We start from the raw sequence: 19624 nt of genomic DNA on the forward strand, positions 1-19624 counted from the left end.
AAGACATTAATGCTGGAAAGATAAACAAAGAATGAGAAAAAACAGTCCTGAAAAACTATTAACAGTAGGGAAAAAAAAAGAAAAAGAAAAAAACCTACATGCTGTCTTGCCACCGGAACTTGTGCCTCCCTCTGCTGCTCCGGCTCCTGCTCCTCTGCACTTGTTGAAGTGTTCTGTAAAAGAAAATACATGATTTTGGCACATATGTACAGTGATACTTACCAATCAGATGCAAAGGTACTTACTTCAGAATCCTGTTCTGTGTGCTCTGGGCTTTGAGGCCATGGTAATGAATGCTGCAAGAAAGAGACAGAAATGATTACAGACTGCAGGGAGAAAATCAGACAGAAAGACATTAGCTTGTATACTCACATTTTTCTTAATTCAGTGTCTTCATCATTCCTGAATTTCTGACGAATGAATACTTCCGAAACGCGCGTCATGGACGTGTCACGTCACTGCCTCATTACTCTGGTAATGTTGATTCCTTCCTTTATTTTTGGTGAACTAGTCAGTGGAAACATCCCTTTTTAAAGCACTGATATTGTGGTATGCTCTAGATTGCGATATTATGAGCTTTTTCACATATAGCACTTTAATTTCTACTGATCTATGACCATTCTATTTCAACATGGTCCTGATATATGGTATCTGATACTGGGCTAATGTTGAGTTTTTTGCACCCAGCACTTTATATTGGATTGCACTTTTCACTTTACTAGTTATTTATTGTGTATGCACACTTATTCTCATTATATACCTATTATATATACGTTTTTTATATATTATCTTTTATACACTATTTTTTCACTTGTTCACATTTTGTCCCTGGTATCTGGATATCAGGATTCTATTTATCTGCTGTTTATGTACTATGGCTTTTGTATAGGCTAGAGCGCTTGTGGTAATTTATTTGAATTCTCTGTTACCACTCTGGGAATATTTTAATATATTTACATTTTCTGTTTTGGCATCGTCACCTCTTGCTAACGGTGTTATATTATCAACTGTATTTTACCCTTGTATTAATAAAGGTATTTTACTATCATACACATTGTGATTGTCCTTTGTATTTTTTTGATCACTGATCCAGAACTGTTTTCCTAAATATATACAATACTAAGTTAATCACCACCCCACACTCAAGCCCACCATTCCCACACCCCCACACTGACCTGAGAGCTGGTGTTGCGTCTCATGCCTCATTCCATTTCCAACGTCCATAGGCCAGATGAGGCAGTGCCAGTTTTTCCCCAAACACCCCAGTGTCCCATAGTCCCACAAGATAAACCCACCTCCCCCCTTTTCCCACCACCCAACGTATCACCTACACCCAAATCTATATCCCTATATATAATATTTCCCAAAACAAATACTACAATAACCACAAATCACAAAGCCCAAGTTTGGTGCCTGCAGCTCTACATCACTGTATACCGATCACAAAACAAAAATCTACAGTGTCAGCAGCAGCCCACCACCAGGAAAGGAGATGACCAGACTAAGGCACACTAAAAGAAAAGCCCCTCCAGGGGAGAGCGGCCCTACGTGTGCCCAGTCTCTCATACTCCAGAGAGCGTACCTTCAACAGATCACCGAGTATGACCCTAAGCACATCATCCACTGGGAGGATTTTCCTTTGCGTCGATGCTAAGCATCGTGCATTCCACGTGTGATACCTAATCACTGCTCTAGCTAGAAATAAGGTACAGCGGTCCCGACCACCAAGGTCTCCGAATGCTCCATAGGCCCATTCCACATAGGAGAAAGCGGCCAGCCGAGACAGCCAATGGAGGCCCCCACCCTGTTGTACACGTCTGTGTTTTAAAGGACAACAAAGCAGGAAGTAGTCCATGCTTTCCAGCACGATACCACAATGCTCCTGAGGACAGTTCCAGTTCTCAGAGCTCCTACACTTCAGATTGTCCCTCATGCACATTTTCCCATGGAAACAGCGCAAAGCCAAGTCGCAAAACTTCGAGGGGATCCTGATAGAATTCAGAAGATGCAAACCCACCCCAAGATCCTGACTTGGGCAATCCCTGAGCACCAGGGGCCTCTGGAAATGGGTCAACAGAACCCTATTGTCATGGAGTTTCCTTGGCAGAGTCCTGATCTCCCACACTCACAAACCCCACAGGCAAATTACCTTCAGAACCAAGGTAGCGTAAGGCGGAAAATGTCCATGCGATGTGCGAAGATCCTTCACTTGCCCTCCTGTCTCCCAATTCTGGAAGAAAGAGTGAAACCATCCATTACAGGAGAATACCCAAGGAGGAGCCCTCTCTTTCCAGAGGTTTGTAATATTGATTTTAATGAAGGTATCCACAATGAATACCACAGGGTTGACCATACTCAACCCTCCTAGTCTCCTCATACTGAAAGTAACCTCCCTCTTGACCAGGTTTAGCCTATTCTCCCATAAGAGTTGGAAGAACAAACTGTAGACCCGAGTCCAGAGAGACTATGGAAAGATGTACACACTGCCCAGATAAATCTTTAAAGCGAGCAGGTAAGTTTTGATCAGGTTTACCCTTTGGGTCAAAGACCAACCCTTCCATTGAGTCACCTTCTGAGTGGCAATCTCTAGCCAGCAGTGCCAAGTTTGTTTGGGGTAATCCCCCTGGCCAAATTCAATGCCAAGGACTTTTGCAGAGACTTTGGGTCCTGGAAGGGTGTCCGGGAGATCAAAACCAGGATCTCCTCCTCCCAGCCAGAGACTCTCACACTTATCCTGGTTGATCCTGGACCCGGATGCCTCCGAGTAGCGATCTATCTCTGACATCAGCCACCCTACCTCCTCGTGAGAGGAAACAAAAACAGTGACATCATCGGCATACGCCACCACCCACAGAGTGGCTTCCGGTGCTGCCCGGTCATCCCGATCCTGGCCAATGGCCCACGCTCCACCCTCATAAGAAGTGGGTCAATCGCAAACACGTACAGCAGCGGGCTCAAGGGAAAACCCTGAAGAACACCAGATCCAACCTCAAAAGAGCTGCCAATGCAACCATTCACAAGCGAGAAACTCTCTGCCCCACCGTGCAAGGTCTTAAGCCAATCAACAAACCTCCTGGCTGGCCATATCTCAGAAGGACAAACCAGAGGTACTCATGATTAACCCAATCAAACACTTTTGCCTTGTCCAGTGACAGCATGTACCCCTTCCAGTGACCAGTCCTACCCTTCTCCACTGCCTCTCGGACACAGAGGACAAAACTAAATGTGCTGCGGTTTGGAACAGAGCAATGCGAATCCGAAAGGAGTCGGTGTGCAAATTTCACCAGCCATTTAAACAGCACCTTTGCCAGAACCTTCCTATTCTCAATGCAAGATGGGTCCTTACCTTTTGGCAAGATGATCAGGGCAGACTTCCTCATTGACTTTGGCAGAGAGCCCAAGGAAAGACATTCACTGAATGCCTCAGTCAAGAGGGGAACGAAAGCATCCATAAAGGTCTTAAAGAATTCAGATGTTAAGCCATCTGAACCGGGCAATTTTTTTGGGCAAGCCCTTCAAAAGCCAACGTAACTTCCTCTTCCCTTACCATCTCTGTGAAAGCGTCAAGAGAGGGATCTACTCCTGGTTCGGGGACAGTTGCAGCCAGGAAAGCCGACATCTCATCCCAATTAAGATCCCTCTTCTCCAAGAGGTGCGAGTAGAATGATCTGACAACCTCCAGGATCCCTGATCTGGATAGCCCCAGGGACCCCGCAGTGTCGACCAGTCCTCTATCCACTTTACTATTCACTGACGTCTTGCAGTTTCTGTAAGGGTCGGTCGAGCGGTACCTCCCATAATCCCTCTCAAAAACCAAAGTTGTGTGTCTATCGCACTGACACCTCATAAGTAGTGTTGAGCTATACTTTCCAATATTGAGAAATATCGGATCGGATTGGATCGGACCGATACCCAAAAAGTATCGGGTATCGCCGATTCCGATACCGGAAGCCCCATGCAAGTCTATGGGACAGAAATATCGGAATTAAAAAAAACCCTTTCTTTACTTGCACATCCAGTTCGGTAGAGGGGAAGAGTGTGGGCGGTGCGTGGGCGGACACTGTGCGTGTCTGTGTGCCTGGGCAGGGTCTGTACGGGCCTCTCGGGGGTCTGTGCGGGCCTGCCGGGGGTCTGTGTGGGCTGCCGGGGTTCTGTGCGGGCCTGCCGGGGGTTGTGTGTGTGTGCAGGCATCGTCCGATGGGACTACAAGTCCCATCGGGCGATGCCTGCTACAATGACAGTGATTGACACATTAGCCAATGATGGGACAGTAGTAGTCCCATCATCCGGCTAATGTGTTGAATGTAAAAAAAAAACCATACATACTACATATATACAACATTCATACAACATGCATACATACTACATACTACATACATACTTCATATATACTACATTCATACAACATACATATATACATACTACATACTACATACATACTACATACATACTACATATATACTACATTCATACAACATACATTCTACATATGTACTACATTCATACAACATACATACGTACAACATACATACTACATTCATACAACATACATACATACATACTACACACTACATACATACTACATACATACTACATACATACAACATACATAAAACATGCTACAGACATACAACATACATGCTACATACATGCTACATACAATACATTCATACAATACATACATATAGACATACAGTACATATAACATAGAGTACATACTCACCATCAATTGTCACTTTGATCCCCGAAGCCAGTGTCATCTTTAAAAAATATTGAAATAACAAACAACCGATATACTCCCTGATCCGCAGAAATCCACGAGTGTCCCACGACGATCTCCCGTGGAGAACAGCAGCATCAGCTGATGCGACCGCTCTCTACGGGCCCCAGGAATACAATGACGGGAGGTAGGTATCCTTCCGCACTGTATTCCTTTACCACTGTAAAAAAATAGTCCCAAGTCTCACTTTTGGCATTGCTGTGTGAGAATGTTCCCATGCAGCTTTTGCCATAAAGTGAGACCAGTCAACTATAGTAACCTCTCAGTGATGCGCTGCAGGAGATCGTCGTGGGACACTCGTGGATTTCTGTAGATCAGGGAGTATATTGCTTGTTTGTTATTTTAATATTTTTTAAAGATGACACTGGCTTCGGGGATCAAAGTGACAAGTGATGGTGAGTATGTACTCTATGTTATATGTACTGTATGTCTATATGTATGCATTGCATGAATGCATTGTATGTAGTAAGTATGTAGTATGTATATATGTATGTTGTATGAATGTAGTATATATGAAGTATGTATGTAGCATGTATGTATGTTGTATGTAGTATGCATGTTTTTTTTTACATTCAACACATTAGCCGGATGATGGGACTACTACTGTCCCATCATTGGCTAATGTGTCAATAACTGTCATTGTAGCAGGCATAGCCCGATGGGACTTGTAATCCTATTGGACGATGCCTGCACACACACCCAACCCCCGGCAGGCCCGCACAGACCCCCGGCAGGCCCGCACAGACCCCCGGCAGCCCGCACAGACCCCCAGCAGGCCCGCACAGACCCCCGGCAGGCCCGCACAGACGGCGCATCATGATGACATAATTTCAGCAGCCAATCACAGCCACAACACTGGCTCATTGCATTATGGGAACTTCTGATTCCGGTATCCGATATTGTTAAAAATATTGGTACTCGGTATCGGAATTCCGATACATCGAATATCGGCCGATACCCGATATTTGCAGTATTGGAATGCTCAACACTACTCATAAGCAAAGATTTCACTCTGGAGATCTTCTTGCGGCTACCTCCAGTTGGGACAAGATGCTCAAGTTTCCTCCTCAGACCCTGATACAGGGGGTACCTGCTCAGACTCCTGAGGCTCAAGAGCTGTTGGAAGAATCTCACTGCACTTTTCATGAACATCTCCCGCCACTCTGACTTACTACTGCAAAGATCCAGTAAGGGTACCTGGCACTGAAGAAAATCCTCAAAGGACTGTTTTATCTCCGTTTCTGCCAAGAGAGACAAATTGAGCCTCCAAAATCCTCTTCCCATCTGGAGGGTCTCTGTAGCATTCAGAGAAAACAAATTTAAACAGTTGTTTGAGAACTCCATCTCAACAACAGACACTGCTGAAGAGACAGCTGACTGCTTTAAATAAAACCTATCTATTCTGGACCTACAGTTACCTCTATGATAGGTGAACCCCTGGCCTAGGGTGTGCTGAAAGTGGACATCCACCAGTTGAGCCTCACTAGCTATATTATTAAGGGCGATGCTCTCATAAGTCAGCTTGTCTCTGGAACTTCCTCTATCTCGGGGCATCGTGACAGTATTGAAGTCCCCTCCAAAGATAACCTGCCAACTTGAAAAAAGGTAGGGTTTGAGCCTCATAAAGAGACACTTCCTGTCCCACTTAGATTGGGGACCTTAGATGTTAATGAGCTGGAGCTCTTGTCCCTTCATGAGGACATCTAAGATCAGGCACCTCCCCGTTTGTAACTCAATAACCAGTTGGCATTCCACCGGTGCGGTAAAAAGGACCGCCACTCTGCTATACAGCTCGGCCGCAAGAGACCAATAGGAGGGCCTGAGTCTCCACTCCCTCTGAGCTTTAAACACATCTGCCATGTTTGGCAGCCTGGTTTCTTGCAAAAAGAAAATGTCATCTTCAACACGGCTGAGAAAATCAAAGTCCGCAAATCTAGCTGTATTTGACTTTATGCTGGCGACATTAATGGACGCCAGCGTCAATGGAGTGGGTACCGCCATCATTGATGATTGAATTAGATTGCTTTCTTCCCACTCCCCTTATCCTCTGCCTCAGAGGAGAAATTCTTCCCCCTTTTTAATGACACAGAGGTGTCTATTCCCACAATCTTTTTCTTTTTATCGTTCTCATCTCCGGACTCTGGGCCAGTCCCTCCCTCCAAAGACCTTACAGTCCTAGAAGAAGACTCGGCACTGCCTGCAAGCCCCACCGAAGCCGGAACCTCACCCTCAGCTAACTCAGTGGAAGAGATTTTCCCAAAGGCTTGGAACCGGTTAGAAAGACCAACCAGAGGGGAGTCAGTTTTTCCTTCTTTAGGTACCTTGGTAAGAGCAGGAGAAGATGTTTTATCTCCCTTTTTTCTCTTCTTTTTGGCGCCTAGCTTACGCTTGTCCTCTAGCCACTGCCTATTATCCTAATCCATACTTTCATAATGAGAGGATTCAGAGGCAGTAGCACTTTCCTCCCTGTGGATCCTCCTAACCTCCTCATCCAACTCATCATCCCTTGGGGCCTCAGCAGCAATACTGGCGTCCAGGACAGGGGTCACCTCAGTAGCCCGGGGCTCGCCCTGGTCCCTCCCTTGTCTGTGCCTTTTTAGACACCTCAGCTGGGCAGGCATCTTTTTATTGCTTTTCCTCCTTGGCCCCTCAGCTCCCTCACCCCTGATAGTCCCTTCCCAAGCAAAATCAGCCTTATGGCTTTCTCACACCGGGGTCACGACTGCATTAGCGAAGGAGCGAGAACAATGGCTGAATGGGTGACCTAAGGCATGACACAGGTGACACCTAATCTCTACACAAGATGCAGAAACAAATTAGAACAGACTCCATTATGTAGACATAATACTGATTCTCAGAGTCAAATACACTGGAACCAAACAGGACCAAATCTGACAATCGGGAAACCCATAAAAACTATGATACCAAAAAAAAGAGACAAGGTGTAGATCCCATATATATAAAAGTACAATACTTTATTAGAAAATGTAATACAATATCATGAACATGATTAAATACATAAGACGAGGGAAAGGGTAAGCAAAAGAGTATTTCACACCGGGTCTGGTACTGAGGATATATGTAAAGAGGTGGGAGAGCGGCAAGTGCTATAAATCAATCATAGTAACCAAAAAAGGTGCAAGAAAAACACTTATTATATATGACCAAGAAATATATACTATATCAGACTAGTAATTACACACCCAGGTCATAAATAGACCAGTGTTGAGGATTTTAAATAGATTGGCCTGATGGCTTAAAACAAGCCACTAGAAGTAAACAGTATCCAAATAAATTACAGGAAAAAGTCATGAGTATTAATAGTGCCACTCTTACCCATAGTCCCTCTTCCCAGAATCCCAAGACACGCAGCCCCAACGCGCGTTTCGCGTTGGCTGAGTTTTGTTCCTTTTCTTTGAACCACCTGAGTTTTGTTCCTTTTCTTTGAACCACCTGGCGTTGTTTCTTGGTTTTAACATTTATTTTTTATTCTATGTATTTGTGTGTCATATTTTATTTTTTCTGTTTTTTTCAGTATTATCTTGCTTTTTAGATATATACATATTAAGATCTCTGCTGGAATCATCTTATGAATATATGTTTTTATACTGCACTTATTATTTCACACTTTTTTTCATGGTCCATATTCTCTACCTTTTTATCGTTTGCTATTCCAATGTGAACAAGTTTTTATTTTTTATCTGCGTTTGTCCCATATTTAAAATGGCGGTCCGGGTACTTCCGGTACCGGAAGTGACGAGTGCGCGTGTCTGTGTGACTGTGTTGCCGGAGCGTCGCATCGGGCGCACTTTTATGATGTATGCAGGTCTCTGACGTCAGTGGGGGGGTTTTCCCCTGACCTGCTTCATCTTAGAGCGCCGGGCGCGTCGCAACTTCCGGGTTGCGGTGGCAATACACGCGCCGCTAATTGAGTCACAGGTGGACGCCTTATTTTGTAGTGTATTTAAAGCAGCATGGACACACATAGGAGACAGCCCCCCGAGGAAGCCAACGCGAAACGTGCGTTGGGGCTGCGTGTCTTGGGATTCTGGGAAGAGAGACTATGGGTAAGAGTGGCACTATTAATACTCGTGGCTTTTTCCTGTAATTTATTTGGATACTGTTTACTTCTAGTGGTTTGTTTTAAGCCATCAGGCCAATCTATTTAAAATCCTCAACACTGGTCTATTTATGGGCAGCAAACAAGGAGAATTGGAACTACTAACACAGGACAAGAAATATGATGTCGTTGGAATCACTGACACTTGGTGGGACAATACACATGATTGGAATACAAGACTAGAAGGATACAACTTATTTGCAAGAAACATACTTGATAAACGAGGAGGAGGTGTCGCATTGTATGTTAGAAACGCGTATATCTGCACAGAGATTGAAGCTTCAGAGTCTGGGAGTTCTGTGGAAATTGTTTGAGTAAGAATACAAGGACAGAACAATGGAAAGGACACCATTGTAGGCATTTACTACAGGCCGCCTGTGCAAGCTGAAGATATGGATGAACTCTTTATGTATCAAATGGCCAAGTTCTCCAAAAAATATGACATAGTTGTCATGGGAGATTTCAACTATCCAGACATTTGTTGGGAATCTCTCTCAGGCAAAACTAACAGGTCAAGGAAATTCTTATCCTCTCTTGCTGACAACTTTATCTTCCAAAAGGTAGGGGAGAAAACAAGGGGAACTGCTACCTTGGATCTAATCCTTATAAACAGGGAGGAAATGGTTGAGGAGGTAAAAGTGGCTGGGACCCTAGGAGGTAGCGACCATGCTATTTTAGAATTTTGGATAACTAGAGGCGGAAGACCTGTGAAGACTCAGACGTCAAGGTTAGATTTCAGAAAGGCAGATTTTAAGGGATTCAGAAAGAGAATTGGAGGGATCCAATGGCTGGATATCCTTAAAGACAAAAATGTCCAGGAAGGATGGGAAATCTTGAAAAATGAAATTCTCAATGCACAATTGTTAACAATTCCGAAAAGAGGGGAGAATAGGAAGCATTTAAGGAAACCAGGATGGATGAACACAGAACTTAAGCACATGCTAAAAAGGAAGAAAAAAATGTTTATAAAATCGAAAAAGGGAGGCATATCTAAAGAAGAATATAATGCTGTCTGCAGAACCTGCAGGGCACAAATCAGATTATTTAAAGCTGACAATGAATTGAGGCTTGCAAGAGATGTCAAAAGCAATAGCAAAGGATTTTGGGGATATGTCAAAAGTAAAAGAAAAGTCAAAGATGCTATAGGATTTGTACAGGATGAAAATGATGAAATGGTAAGACAGGATGTTGAGAAGGCCGAACTTTTAAATTCCTATTTTGCATCTGTTTTCTCTCAGAGAGGAAATGTAACATCAACTGTTCTTCACTGTCCTATGAAGGGAATAGAAGAATCTAGGATATCTATAAACAGAAAGATAGTGAGGAAACACTTAGCTAACCTAAATGAATTCAAGTCTCCAGGTCCAGATGAATTACACCCCAGAGCACTGAAGGAGATAGCAGAAGAAATTTTTGAACCCCTCTCCATAATCTTTGAAAATTCTTGGAGAACAGGAGAAGTCCCAGAAGACTGGAGAAGAGCAAATGTTGTTCCTATCTTCAAAAAGGGGAAGAAGGTGGACCCAGGCAACTATAGGCCGGTGAGTCTGACTTCTATACCAGGAAAGATCTTTGAACAAATTATTAAACAACATGTATGTCAGTACCTGGATAAGAATGAAGTGATTAAACAGAGTCAGCATGGGTTTGTAACTAATAAGTCAAGTCAGACTAACTTAATTTCCTTCTATGACGGAATCACTGATTGGGTGGATCAAGGAAATTCTGTAGATATAGTATATCTTGACTTCAGCAAAGCATTTGACAAAGTATCTCATACAATCCTTATTGAAAAAATGACTAAGTATGGAATGGACAAGGCAACTGTTAGGTGGATTCATAACTGGCTTAGTGATCGGACCCAAAGAGTGGTCGTAAATGGCTGCACATCCAGCTGGAAGAATGTCTCAAGTGGGGTACCACAGGGCTCTGTCCTGGGCCCTGTATTGTTCAACATCTTTATCAATGATTTAGATGAAGGAATTGAGGGTAAACTGATTAAATTTGCTGATGACACAAAGCTAGGAGGGATAGCTAATACTAGAGAAGAGAGAGAGAGGATTCAAAAAGATATAAATAAACTGGAGCAGTGGGCAGCAACTAACAGAATGGTTTTTAACAGGGAAAAATGCAAAGTACTACATCTGGACAATAAAAATGAAAAAAGCATATACAGAATGGGAGGAATAGGGCTAAGCAACAGCACACGTGAAAAAGACTTGGGTATACTAATAGATCACAGACTGAATATGAGTCAACAGTATGATGCAGCAGCAAAAAAGGCAAATGCAATTCTAGGATGTATTAACAGAAGCATACAGTCTAGATCACGTGAAGTCATTATTTCCCTCTACTCCTCTTTGGTCAGACCTCATCTGGAATATTGTGTCCAGCTTTGGGCACCACATTTTAAAAAAGACATCAACAAACTGGAGCAAGTTCAGAAAAGAGCGACCAGAATGGTGACCGGTCTGCAAACCCTGTCTTATGAGGAAAGGCAGGATTTGGGAATGTTTAGTTTGCAAAAGAGAAGACTGAGAGGAGACTTAATAGCTGTCTACAAATAGCTCAAGGGCTGTCACATTGTAGAAGGATCATCTTTATTCTCATTTGCACAAGGAAAGACTAGAAGCAATGGGATGAAACTGAATGGGAAGAGACACAGATTAGATATTAGAAAAAACTTTTTGACAGAGTGATCAATGAGTGGAACAAGCTGCCACGAGAAGTGGTGGGTTCTCCTTCAATGGATGTCTTCAAACAGAGGCTGGACAGACATCTGACTGGGATGATTTAGCGAATCCTGCCTTGAGCAGGGGGTTGGACCAGATGGCCCAGGAGGTCCCTTCCAACTCTGCGATTCTATGATTCTATGATTCTTTGACCTGGGTGTGTAATTACTAGTCTGATATAGTATATATTTCTTGCTCAATAATTGTTTTTCTTGCACCTTTTTTGGTTACTATGATTGATTTATAGCACTTGCCGCTCTCCCACCTCTTTACATATATCCTCAGTACCAGACCCGGTGTGAAATACTCTTTTGCTTACCCTTTCCCTCGTCTTATGTATTTAATCATGTTCATGATATTGTATTACATTTTCTAATAAAGTATTGTACTTTTATATATATGGGATCTACACCTTGTCCCATTTTTTTGGTAACATCTCTTCACAAGATGCACATTTCTGCACAGTGCCGTTTGCACTGAAGTTTGTGGGGTCGCCGCACCTGTGACAGAGTTTCAGTTTCCCCTGGTAGAAGACATGGATATGAACCCTACCCAGAAAGGCAGGGAATGATGGAATGTGGGCAACCGTAACACCTGAATACGTAAGTTTTTTCATAACTGTCCAGATACCAAACTTGTCACTGTACTTCTTTGGCATCTCCACCACCTCTCCACATTGGCCAAGCCACGTCATGAAGTCATAACAAGAAAGCGACTCGTTACAGGTCATCAGAGTCACTTTCTTGACTTGGTTTTGGCGAGACACCGCCTGGCAAAGTCTCGCCAGCCAGGCTCATTTTTTGCCATCTCATAATTTGACCAGAGGAGTTCAAGACCCTCTGGCCGAACAAAGCTGACATTAAACTCAGGCTTGGAATTGGGATGTATCCAGGCATAGATGTCTGTCGCCTTGAAGCCCATCCTCCACAACCTTAGACCTTGGAGGACATACATCACTGCCCCTCCACCGAAGATGGACCACATTCCTATGCACACTACCCAGCCTGGCTGTTGGGAGTGACCATACTGTATCCCTACTGTTTTGCTCTCGGAAGGCCCCTAGGCCATGCTACTCTATCCAGAAGGATAGATCAACCTCTCGACCCTCTACCATTTGCAATCTATCCATAACTGCTAACGGGTGCTGCCACCACCCGGAGGGAGCAAGCGGACCAGTGACCACATCAACAGTAAAATTATTAGATAGTTAGAAAGTATGCCCCTTAGCTGAAACTCCTAAACCCTTCATCCAATTTTAATGTGGATACCCTCAAATGAGAGCTGAAAGTCTGAACTTCAACTGCATCTGAATTGTTTTGTTTAAAATTCATTGTGGTAATGTCTAGAACCAAAATTAGAAAAATGTTGTCTCTGTCCAAATATATATGGACCTAACTGTATATATTACAGACAATTGTTTAAAAATAGTGACACTGAAAATGGGTGCTCACACTACATAAAATCAGATGTAAAAAAAATTATATACATATACGTGTATGTACAAACAGTTAAAGGGAATCTGTCACCTATTTTTTCAAGTATCAGCTGCCAGCACTGCCATCAGGGGCTTATCTACAGCATTCTGTAATGCTGTAGATAAGCCCCTGATGTAACCTGAAAGATAAGAAAAATGAGTTATATTATACTCTCTTCTTTGCTTCCAGTCGTGGCTCCTGCGCAGGCGCACAGCTCTGCCCTGTTGAGGGCAGAGCAGAGTCCAGGAGGGGGCTGGGGAGGGCACAGCCTAAAGGAAGCCCCCCATGACTGCAATTGGACAGGCAAGTTTTTGAACTTGTTTTGGCTGTCTTGACAGGAATGGCTGGGATGGGGGCCAGGGGAGGAGTTCAGGGCGGGGGCAGCCTGGACAGTGGGGAGAAAGTGCGGGAAAGTCCGCATTCGTCATCTGGGAGCAGAAGAGTGAAGACCCACCCACCCTCCCTGTTATGCGGTAATACGGGGTAGGTGGTGTTAGGGGTTATTTATAAAAAAAAGAGAAAATATAGAGTTGGTGGGATTTATAGGGATCGTTGTTGTTGCTGACGTCACAGTGGCTAAGAGGCTGGGGTGGGGTTCTTGGAGTTGACGATGATTGGTCGGGGAAGGACTTGGAAGTAATATCCCAGACAATTTTAAAATGGTATGGGGGATCTGGCTTTATGGTTATGGGCTCTGGACGGGGTTTTTACCTCGGGAGCTCTGGTGGTTAGTCTCCCAGAACGGGAGTTACTGTGCCCTCGAGCTGGGGATGGACGGCTGAGGGTAACATGGTGGTCGAGTTTTGTACATTGGTTTTGGGCCAAAAGGTTTTATAGCCAGATCTTTTAGCTCCAAGAACCCTCCTCTCATATTTGCATTATGATTAATATATTGATGCTTATTGTTGTTAATGTTATTGTTTGTTAATAAACTTGACCGCTGTGGCCAAAATTATCCGAAAGAATTCAAATTGTAGTGTGTGTTATTTCAGGAGTGGGGATATCGGAAGGAGTCAGGTAGGTATTGGATAATGGAAAAGGGAGAAAAACTGGAGTCGCCATATGAGCTCATGCAGTGCACAAAGAAGAGGACGTCACCTTAGAAGATGGGAGGCGCTGGACCACGACACCCATCAGACAAAAACCGGACCCGGACCGCCCCTGGGTGAGTATAATTTAACTCGTTTTTCTTATCTTTCAGGTTACATCGGGGGCTTATCTACAGCATTACCGAATGCGGAAGATAAGCACCTGATGGCGGTGGCCGCAGTTGATACTCGAAAAAATAGGTGACAGATTCCCTTTAAGAACATTGTAAACCACAGATGAAAACATATGTGCATAAAAGAGAGGATAGATGGATCATAAAGTGCCTAATGCATGTTGATAGATTTGCACAAAGCAAAAATACAGACAGAGGAAAGTGACGAATGAAAAGTGCTTAGTTTGCCAAGGGATGAGATCAAAGTGCAAAATATTTTTTTTATATATTAGTAGGGGATAGAAGAATAAATGTAATAAATAGAGCCACAGGAACAAGTCTTGTGGAAGAGAGACAGAGTCACTATCATCCTACAAAAGTGTATACATAATAGTATAGATCATTTATCAATGAAAGATCTAAAATATAATTTATGAAAGATTAATAATATTATAGTTAGGAAGTATGTCCCTTAATTATTTGTACATGAGGCAATGAATGGATACAAATCCTGCAAGTGTCCAACAAAGCATGCTGGTTAAGTAGAACTACTACTTTAGATTATAGGGGACACATTAGGCAGGAAGGTAAATATTATGTAATACTTGATGGCCCAGAGAACAGTGTGGCGCACACTCCGACACATGTTTTGGATTTATCTGTCGTCAGGGGGTGACGTTCAGCTGGATCCCAGTGGTTAAAGGCGTCCACATTCAATAGATGGAAACCAGGGAAGGAAGCTGGGAGGAACCCGGAAGTCCGCCTACCCCTGCGCTATTTGACCAGTGACGTTATTGAACACATAGTAATCAAGTATAGAGGGGTCCCCGCGCTGTTTTTTTAATTATTTAAATAAATAATTTTAAAAAAGCGGAGTGAGGTCCCCCCCATTTTTGACAACCAACCTTGCTAAAGCTGATAGTTGGGGGCTGGCATTCTCAGGCTAGTAAGGAACCATGGATATTGGCACCCCAGAATAAAAATAGCAGTCCGCAGCTGCCCAGAAAAGTCACATCTATTAGATGTGCCAATTCTAGCGCTTTGCCCGCCTCTTCCCACTTGCCCTGTAGCTGTGGCAAGTGGGGTTCATATTTATGAGGTTGATGTCACCTTTGTATTGTCAGGTGACATCTAGCCCACAGCTTAGTAATGGAGAAGCATCTATAAGACATCTCTCCATTACTAATACTATAGTTCTATGGTAAATAAAGACACAGCCAGAATAAAGTCCTTCATTTGAAATAAGACTAAACACAGTTTTCCATTTTTATTTAAACGCCTAATTCCAGCAAAGCCCTCGATCTCCTGTAATAAAAATAAAAAATAAAATAAAAAACAACAATATACCATACCTGTCCATTGTTCTGTCCCACGCCGTAATCCATGTCTGGGGAAAAAAACTGTTTTCAACCTGAACAGTGCCAAGATGCGACTGTCCATGCTGAAAACCACCGGTGATTGAATTGCTCAGAGACTGGTGGTCATGTCATCGAGGTTACAGCCGGTCAGTGGGACTGCGTTCCAAGCCGGGCTGAATTACCATAACCTTGGTGACATCCCCGCTAGTACCGTTTCCAATCACAAATCCAAATGTGCCATATTTGTGGTGAATTTATGTTTGGCGATCGTTTTCTAATCAAATTTACTCATCTCTACTTAGGATGCAGTGCTTGTTGTGGTTGTGTCATTATGTGTCTGTGTGGGAAGCCATAATGTAACCTCCTCATTTATTTCCTTCTCCATCTCCTCTGCTGAGCTACTCAGCCATGTACCTCTGGAGTCACATGAAGTGGGATATACAACCTTATTGTCATCCTCTGTGTTTTCACACTCCTCACTCTGAGAGTCACCCGTCTCCTCTTTCTGCTGTGACACCACAGTACAGTTTGCATGCGCCTCTGACATCTGAGTCTTATAAGGATCACCTCCACCATTGGTGGTTAAAGTATGATGATCAGGGTCTGGATTATGCTCGGACCCTAATTTTTCTTGCTCCGGATATAACATGACAACATTTTGGGCATCAGTGCAGATGCTTTCCCCCTCAGTATTTTGTGATTCTTCAGAGCAGACCGCTGATGCTCATGGATTAGAATGTGTGAGCAACTCTGCAGAATGGCCCATCTGATGCTCCCCCCAGTCAATTCTGTGTGCTGTGTGTGATGTTAAGGTGGAGGAAGAAGAGGAGAGGCTAATGGCCAGTGTTCATAGGGGATCTGCTATTACAAGCACGGGGGTCTTCTGCACATCCCCATTTGTCATGCCAACTCTCAGGCGCTGCGCAATCATGTGAAAGGGGCACCAATGAGCAGGGGTTTTGTTACTTGCTTCCTGTAAACGCAAGTTATATGCTGCTGTCAGTGATTGACAGCACCATTTATCATGTTAACAGCCATGGGTGGATTGTGATTCCACCTGCAGCTGCTAGGGGTACATGACAGCTGATCAAATGAGCTATCTTGTACTTGGAAAGATGCAGGCTCAGTTTCAGAGACTGCATTTAAGGGAGGGACAAGACCTATAGCGTAGTGTTACATATTTTTTCAGTAAGTCAAGAGACATAACCCATTGTTCATATGAGCTTGAATGTTGTCTCTTGAATTGATGTGTGTTGATATGTTGAATTCTTGTTGACTACCTATTGTATCCATCCCTGAAGTTTATTGTTCTTCTATCCTTGATGGACACAGGAGCAGGTTACAAGAACAATTGATGTTTGTCAAATTGGTTGATGTCTGCTGACTGACTAATGTATCAGCCCATGCAGCTTGTTTTTCTGCAAATATTGAAGGACAAAATATGCATATTAGGCTGGTTTCACACTTGCGTTTTTTGCGCTTTTTTTGCGCAAAAAACGTATGGGTTTTTTTCCTATACTTTACATGGGTGCGCATACACATGCGTTTGTTCGCATTTGTATGCGCATGCGTTTTGTAGTGTGCAGTCAGACACACAAAATGCATCCTGTTGCATTTTTGTGCGTCCGACTCGTCCCAAAAAAAACACATGCGCACGCGATGCATTTTTTTTTTCACCCAGCCACCCATTATAGTCTATGGGTGCGCTGACGTGCGCAAGGTAAAAAAAACACGCACCAAACCGCAAAAAACACAAAAACGCATGATGCGTTTTTTATGTGCGTTTGCACTGCGCACGGTGCGCAGCACAAAAAAACGCAAGTGTGAAAGTAAACTTACTTAAACACTTGAACAATGAGAGATTGTCTCCTCCCATCATCCCTCAAACCTGTGGATAATGGCCTGAATGAGAGCTTTGGACTATAAAAGGGGGTCCTGTCTCTGTTTCCAGGGACACTACATGACAGTAGCCAAGGCACCTTGGCTCCAACCGGAGGAATACATATTTGAGACCTTACAGGACGGCATCCACAGCACTATGGCTGCAACCAGAGGAATGCAGATTTGATACAGTAACCATCACTGAATCTACAGAAATGTTTGGAGACCCCAGGTTGGGCAATCTGGCCACATACCTCAATGGACTCTGTCAGCTTCCTAAGCTTGCAGCTGCAGATATTCTAATTCCCGGTGAGCATGCGGAAGGGTGAGACTCTGTCATTTGCACCATCTTATGTATTTGATGAGACTGTACTACATGGTGATTAAATAAATTATTACCTACTCTCACCTTGTATTGTCTGAATAGTATTATGCCCACAAGGAAGGAGTACAGGCCTTCAATGGGATGAGCCCTGGTCCATGCAGTCTTTTTAAAGACAGCCTAGCTGACGGACGAGACCACCCACTGACCCTCATGTCTTCACCTGTACCTATACGTCATAGGTTGTGAAGGGGTTAAACATCCAGTTCCCTTCATCCTACACACACTGTATTGGCACTGGAGTGCTTCATTTCCTCAATCTGGCATCAGATAATCTTTCTGGCCGATGTGCTGTTGCATCTATATATGATTATCTAAATGTGCATTGTTTTGTGTTGTTAACAAATCGTGACAGTAGCTATTATGTATCTAGTAAACATGTTAACACGCTATGTACAGGGTGGGCCATTTATATGGAAACACCTAAATATAATGGGAATGGTTGGTGATACCAACTTCCTGTTTGTGGCACATTAGTATATGGGAGGGGGGAAATCTTTTCAAGATGGGTGGTGACCATGGCGGCCATTTTGAAGTCAGCCATTTTGGATTCAACTTTATTTTTTTCAATGGGAAGAGGGTCATGTGGCACATCAAACTTATTGAGAATTTCACAAGGAAAAGAATGTTGTGCTTGGTTTTAACATAACTTTATTCTTTCATGAGTTATTCACAAGTTTATGACCACTTATGAAATGTGTTCAAAGTGCTGCCCATTGTGTTGGATTGTCAATGCAACCCTCTTCTCCCACTCTTGACACACTGATAGCAACACCACAGAAGAAATGCTAGCACAGGCTTCTAGTATCTGTTGTTTCAGATGCTGCACATCTCGTATCTTCACAGCATAGACAATTGCCTTCAGATGACCCCAAAGATAAAAGTCTAAGGGGGTCAGATCGGGAGACCTTGGTGGCCATTCAACCGGCCCACGATGACCAATCCACTTTCCAGGAAACTGTTCATGCAGGAATGCTTGAACCTGACACCCATAATTGATGGTATAGTGTGGTACATAGGGTACAAAGAAAGTGGGGCGATTCTTCATCAATGGAAACCTCAATGCCACTGGATATCTGAGATTGCTCCATGATGATGTGTTGCCCTCTTTATGCACTGAAGATGGCACATTCCCTGAGTTTTTCCAGCAGCAAATGGTGCATCACCACATTATGTGTGTCAGGTCCGAGCATCTTTTCTATGTTTAGATAATGTTGTATAAAGTATATGAACATAGCAGTCACTGTGTATATTGTAAAGCAGGTGAACTAACGGCATGTCCTCCCTTTCTTTCTTGCCACTATATAATTAAGATCCTGGAGGGGTAAAAACTTAAAAAGTTTATGTCACCTACGTCCCTGTACCTCATCATTGACGACTTTATATATTTGCACAATAAAATCATTTTTGCATTTTCTACCTTACAGAGTGCGGTGGATTATTCCTTGGCCTAACTATGGGGACCGCACTCCTACCAGCCATCTCCTCCTTATCTTCATACAAATTTTTTTTATTTATGAATTCAGCTTAATAGCAGTTTATCAGTTACCATTTTGACGAATTATAGAAGGTCACAAGGAATAAAAAACACATACCTCATCACTCACCTGTACCTCCATCACCACAACCCACAATCCGATACTTTGCTATGTCCATGGTCTTTTTTCTTCCTACCTTTGGCACTTCGTTCTTTGT

The sequence above is a fragment of the Dendrobates tinctorius genome, unplaced genomic scaffold (genome assembly GCF_039654945.1).
Source record: "Dendrobates tinctorius isolate UK_male_01 unplaced genomic scaffold, ASM3965494v1 ptg000332l, whole genome shotgun sequence".
NCBI classification, from domain to species: Eukaryota; Metazoa; Chordata; class Amphibia; order Anura; family Dendrobatidae; genus Dendrobates; species Dendrobates tinctorius.